The sequence below is a fragment of the Cibotium barometz genome, chromosome 33 (assembly GCF_041138505.1).
Source record: "Cibotium barometz isolate CiBa-2024 chromosome 33, ASM4113850v1, whole genome shotgun sequence".
In the NCBI taxonomy this organism is placed as follows: Eukaryota; Viridiplantae; Streptophyta; class Polypodiopsida; order Cyatheales; family Cibotiaceae; genus Cibotium; species Cibotium barometz.
The window spans coordinates 26443349-26450004 of NC_141078.1; the positions used below are offsets into that span (position 1 = coordinate 26443349).

General features: G+C 42.4%; 1 long non-coding RNA gene and 1 pseudogene across 1 annotated transcript; both read right to left on the bottom strand.

Annotated features, from left to right (window-relative positions):
• Positions 1 to 243: 243 nt before the first annotated feature.
• Positions 244 to 2166, bottom strand: LOC147619452 (pentatricopeptide repeat-containing protein At1g11290, chloroplastic pseudogene; annotated as a pseudogene).
• A 2672-nt stretch (positions 2167 to 4838) lies between these two features.
• Positions 4839 to 6388, bottom strand: LOC147619453 (uncharacterized). Its single transcript, XR_015261912.1, has 2 exons — positions 6340 to 6388; positions 4839 to 6079 (listed from the first exon to the last, which is right to left on the bottom strand). It is a non-coding gene; the product is annotated as an uncharacterized LOC147619453 (long non-coding RNA).
• Positions 6389 to 6656: the final 268 nt, after the last annotated feature.

The window sequence follows — 6656 nt, forward strand, 5'->3', positions numbered from 1 at the left end:
GACGAGTCCATAGGCCCATGTGCAAGCCTACGGCCCTCAACATATGCATGGATGGCACAGGACAAGTCCATAGGCCCATGTGCAAGGTAGCCCTCTGCCTACCAGTGGCATTGTGGGTCCATGTGGAAACCCTATAAGGTAGCCTTGGGATCTGTACACATGGCAGGGGCACTTCTATGACATGGCTACTCAATCAAGTCATAACACACAAAAGACCTTTGGAAAAAAAGACCAAGACACCATTCATGTACCTGCAAAAACAGACCATCACAAGAACAAACACCATCTTTCAACTTCTGCTACCTCAAAAGCATCCTTTATTAGGATATCTTGACTTTTGGTATAGAATACAACTTGTGTGGAAGTATGGCATCCATTGTGCCTTTGAAGGCCCTCAATGGGTTGACCCATACCTCTTTTTTGTGTATTTTGTGAGTCAAATGTTCCATGCTTTTGTTCACAACACAAACCTCCTTTGCATTCGTCTAACATGGATTCCACCATAATGTCCAGTTGTGGCATATACCCTCTATTCTTGAAGTGCCAACTTAATCTCTTAAACTTGGAAAAGATAAAACCATGGTTTAGATGGCTTTTCCCTCCCACCATGAACTCATGAACCCCATTGTTAACCTCAATCCAAGCTTTACCAGCCTTTTTTTGTACACCTGCATTAAGCTTGAGCTCTTGGGTTCTACCAAGATCTTCCCACAACTGAGCGTCAGCGTAGAGGTTCGACATGAGAACAAATCCTGATGCATCTGTGGGACCTTGTTCGACAACTCCGTGAAAGGAATGCCTTGCTAGCTCTAGATTGCTATACGTTTTGCAGTTGGCAAGCAAAGATCTCCACATGACAGGATCAGGTGACACTGGCAATGTACTAACCAAGTCTCCCGCCTCAGCCAAGTCTCCTGCATGGGAAAGAAGATCTACAATGCAGCTGTAATGTTCAATACTTGGTGTTATGCCAAAGTCTTCTCTCATGGATTTGAAGTAATCCCGACCCTCGTCTAGTAGGCCAGAATAGCTGCAAGCAGAGAGAATACTACTAAAAATAACCCCATCTGGCTCCAGGCCATGTCTCCGCATGTCCTCAAGGCATTGCCAAGCGAGTAGAAAGTTACCACAAGCTGCATAACCTGTGATCATGGCTGCCCATGTCACCGCATCTCGACCAGACACTCTATTGAACACTTGTTGAGCTTCCTCTATGCTCCCACATTTGGCATACATGTCTATAAGGGTGTTCCCAATGGCAACATCCAATTCAAATTCACTTTCAACTATCTGACTGTGTACAAACCTGCTATGCTCTATAGCTCCTACCATCCCACATGCTTTCAATACATGCATAAAGATGACTCGGCTTGCCTCCATGCCCTGCTGTTGCATTCTAGCATACACACCCAGAGCATGAAAACCATATCCATGCTGGACATGTCCCGCTATCATTGCTGCCCATGAGACCACATCTTTAAGCTGCAAGTCATCAAACACTCTGCATGCTTCATCTAAGCTCGCACACTTGCCATACATGTCAACCAACGTGTTCCCGACCACCATATTAGAATCGCATCCATATTGAATAACCTGATTGTGTATCAACATGCCCGCCCTTGTCGCCCCAAGGTCCCCACAAGCTTTCAAGATAGAAGAGAACAACACCTTATTTGGCTTTATGCCTTCTTGTTGCATTCTCTCAAAAAGTTCAAGAGCATGAAAGCTATGCCCATGCTGAGCATTCCCTGATATAATAGCACCCCATGATACTACATCTCTAGCAAGCACTTCATTAAATGCTTTGTGTGCCTCCTTTAGATTCCCACATTTCACATACATGTCAATGAGGGTATTCTGTACAACTCTATCGGACACAACCTCATTTTGAGTTATCTTACAGTGTATTGACTTGCCATGTTCAAGGGCTCTCATCCTCCCACAGGCTTTCAACACCAAAGACACTATGATTTCACTTGGCTTCACCCCCTCTTCTTGCATTTTCTCAAAAAGCTCCAGGACAAGGAGGTCATGTCCATGAGTAGCATATCCCGCAATCAACGCACTCCAGGAAACCACATCTCGTATATTCAACCTATCAAAGAACCTCTGTGCATCATGTAAACTCTGACACTTGGCATAGACATCGACAAGTGTGTTTGCCATGCCCCGATCCAACATGTATTCAGTTCTCATGATCCCATCATGTAGTTTTCTGGCATGTTACGGCCTTTCCGTTGAAGAGAAGAAAGAGCTTCTTTCTAATCTCGCAATAAGGAGATGGCATATGGGCAACCTGGAATTTTACCTGTGAATCTGCCCATAACAATCTCCCAATGAGAGACATGCCAATTGCCATAAGCACAAGTGATAATACTATGACACAGGTCTACCAACATAACAGCCCATGGCTGTTTTTGATCCAAAAAGACCAAAAGCATGGTGGTTTTCCTTGCAAGAACATGATATTTCAAATCAAGAATATTAAGCCCACCATGCATTTTGGGCGTACAAATAGCAGAACGCTCGAGGCAGCGAAGGCCCTTGTTATGATGCTTGGTTTTCCACAAAAGCTCCAATGCTCGAGACATAAAAGCATCAATATCAACCTTTCTCCATAAGATAAGAGGCAGATAGAATTGTGCATAAGCCATAATGATGGATTGCACAATTTGCAGTCTTACATGCAGAGGCCAAGTGGAGAGCTTCCACTATGCAAGTTTAGCATGAAGCTTGTTTAAAACCCAAGATATGCATGCCAATCACAAGAATTCAAAGATATCAATTTGGACTTAGCAAAATCAATGAAAAGTCCAGTCGCTTTACCAACAAATAGTTCCAACACTTTCATAACACATTTAAGATCATTTGGATCATTTTTGGGAACAAACATGGAATCATCGGCATAAGCTTGTGCACCAAATGTCGTCCATCGCCAAATCTAAACCATGCAGCTGACCTTGATTCGTCAATACATCCAAGTACATAAGTAGTGGATGTGTAGCTATAGCATAAAGGAGTGCGCTAAGAGGACACCCTTGACGTACCGATTTTTGCAAATGCCATTTAGAAGAAAGATCACTACCAAGAATGCATTGAGCAGTGCTATCGTGATATAGCCAGTAGATGATTCGTTGCATTTTGGTCCAAATCCCAAAGCAACCATGACATCTACAATGTAATCCCATCTAACTGTGTCAAAGGCCTTAGCCACATCAACTTGCAGTAGTAGAACATCTTGTTGGGTATACTGAGCTTATTCCATTGCCACATAGACATTAGCTATATTATCCATTATCTGTCTTCGTGGCACAAAACCATATTGATGAGGATGTAAGCCATCAAATAACAAATGTCCAATTCGATTAACAATCATCTTCGTTGTTGTGAGTTTATAAATAACAGGCATCAAAGTGATGGGACGCTAATCATTGAGAGTCTCACCCAATTCCTTTTTAGGCACCCCTTCTTTCCAAGAAGTTGGCATACATCCCAAGTCCCATGCCTTATTAATCATGGCCAAAATAGAGCATTGTAAATCATCCCAAAATGCGATAAGGAACTCAATAGTGAGTCCATCCCGTCTTGGGGATTTCCAACGACCCATGCGATGTAGTGCATATGTCAGCTCTTCCAAAGTGAGGGGAGTCGAATCTCTCGACAGAGTGACAATCAACAATGGGCTGCACACAACTCAAAAATGCATGACGGGCATCAAGGTCATCAATGGCCACATCTAAATAGATTAGTGAAATGATTTTCACATTCAAGTGCCAATTCTGCTCTTGAAGTTGTCCAAGAACCATCACTTCTTTTAGTACGCATTATCTTATGTCTTTGTCTATCACAGTGAAGGCTTTTGAAGAACTGTTTAGACAAGTAACCTTTATCACTAATCTGCTTGCATCGAGATCGAATTTGCCATTTCTGAAGCTTCCTCTATTGGTTTAAATTAACACAAGAATGAGCTTCATGCAGTATATGTTACTACTCAATTGATAAAGGGTGAGTATGACTAAGAGTTGTAAGGAATAGAATGTCTTTTTTAGCCCTTTCAACTCGAAGACGAGACTACCAATATACCAACAACCATAATCAGCAATTATATGTTGCATACGCTGTACAAATCTATACCATGCAATATCAAACTTTAGCAAATAACTACATGGTAAGAGGAACAATATCATCACGCACCAGATTCTTGAAGATCTCATGAGAGAGATAACTATGATTAATATGTAGTAACCTCTGATCAGGCAGAGGAGATTCCCATGCGGGCTCATGGAAATACAAAAGTAACCAAATTGGTGAGTGATCAGAGAGTGACTCTGCAAATTCAATCCAGAGCTTAGAATGAAACGAGTCAAATTGCCTGGTATGCAACATATACCATCTATCCAATCTCGCCCGATAATTGGCCAAAGCATTATGCTTATACGTAAAACCAGGTGTATTAGGCATAATAGACAACCATAGATCACAAGCATATGATTGCGTAATAAAGGAATCTCAAGACGGGGAGAGTTATTGAACTCTCCGCATATAAAAGCAACAACCAAGGGTAAGAGCTCAAGTCATTCCATATGTTTTTCCCGTCACAAGAGGATTGAGGGGCATACAGTCCAGCGAATTGATATATCTCACCTTGCAAAATACATCGAATGACCATCTATCTACCCAATACATCATTATGTTCCAAAGAAGGTTGCAAGTCATGTCGACAGAGAAAAGAAACTCCTGAACACTGTGTGCTTCCAGCATAAAAAATATCATACCCAGCAAAGTGCCCTGACTAACCCCACCAAACTCATGTTGATTATGTTCCTGTAAACACAAGATGTCTGGTTTCATTGTATATACATAATCCCATAACTGTCTCCATTGCTGTGGAGCACAAATACCCTGTACATTATACGAGACACACTGTATTGGTAGCATCATATGTACAAAGAGGAAGAGGAGGAGTTTAGATCACATCCATTCGCTGGGATCCATCTGATCCCACAAAGCATTCCATATATTATCATTTTTATCATAAATCTGAGTGCCTGGAAAACAGACTTGCACCCAATTTTCAGAAACTGCATTAGTTCCCTTTCTGTTTATTATTAGCAACCTCTTTGTTAGAAGAGGCTTTACTAGTAGAAACTTGCTGATTAGAAGGGGAAGGAGGCTTACTAGTGGAGGCTTTATTCAAGGGAGAAGGTACAGAGGTAGAAGTAGCAACATTAGAGTTGGGTTTCAAAGGAGAAGAGGAGGAGACACTGCCACCGCTGGAGGCCTATGAATAATAGTAGGACATTTGGCAGAGATGTGGCCAAATTGTTTACATTGAAAGCAAGCACCAACAAATGTGCCCCATACCAACTCGTAATTTCTGTGGCCAATACCAAGCTGCCTATTGTCAGCACATTTGATCCCAATTGCCAGACGGAACCCCCAGCTTGGTGGTATCCCACAAAATCATAAAATGGTTGCCATCTTCCATGGGTCGTGGAGGACAAATTACTTTCCCCAAAGTGGCAGTTAACCCTGGCAAATGTTGTTCACGGAAGTGCTTTACTGTAACCCAAACATGACAATTTCGTTTAAGCAAACTTTCATAATCTTTATTGGCTGACCATGGCAATACATGTACTAATTGCATGCCAAACATCAAGGGTGATTTTTCTAGTAAGTCCATACGATGAGTATGATCCTTAAAAAGATCCTCATAGAATCCGCCAGCAAGCCAATATACCCCTTCAACTACATCACCTGAAGTTCTGCTCTAATCCACTGTGCAAGAGGCATCTTGCCACCAGGGAAAAAAACCACAGCAGCATTTTCTGAAAATTTCTTCAAGGGGGAAATGACCGATGGGAGAGGAATGTCAAAGCTAAACTGAGGAGGCGGCAGGTGCCATTCCTTTTGACTATCTGCTGCAAAGTCCTCTGCTAGAAGATCATGTACAGAACGCTCTTCAGGAGTCAGATCCTGAGGAGACTTGCAATTCTCAACACATTGCTCTTGTTCCTGTGTTCCTCATCCTTACGAGTTTAAACTTGAAGATTCGAAGAGGTTTCCATAATGCTTTCAGCTGTACAGAAGGGGACACACACACACACACACACACACACAAAGAAAGAAAACAGGCTGTACAGCAGCGAAAAAAACTTTAAAAAACAGAAAAACAGCAGGATAAAAGCCCTAAAAAATAGCAACAGGGCAATTCAATTTGCGTCAGAGAGCATCAGCCCGCGCGTCAGAGTTCGCGTCGGCCCGTGCTTCAGAGTCAGGATGGACACACACACACACACACACACACAGCATTGCAACAGGAAGAAACCTAGGGCGAACCTGGATGAGGATTGGTAAACGGGCTGCTGAGCCGTGGCTAGCATTTCCAATAACCTGCTTGGTTATAGAGCACCTCGAACGAGAGGGTGTTGTGTTGGCCCCCTTTCTTTTTCTTTAAATCAATAATAAGTATATATATTAACTGAAAGCTGAGTACACAACTATGCATGAGACTTACCCACTACTTTTCACATTTCACCTTATTTAATAAGTTACACAAGAGAGTCCATCCGAGAACAAGCTAGATTGTTCCCAAGAGATTTGATAACCCAAGATGATGCAAGCCTCCGTCATAGCCTTAGTGGTACACTCCCTAG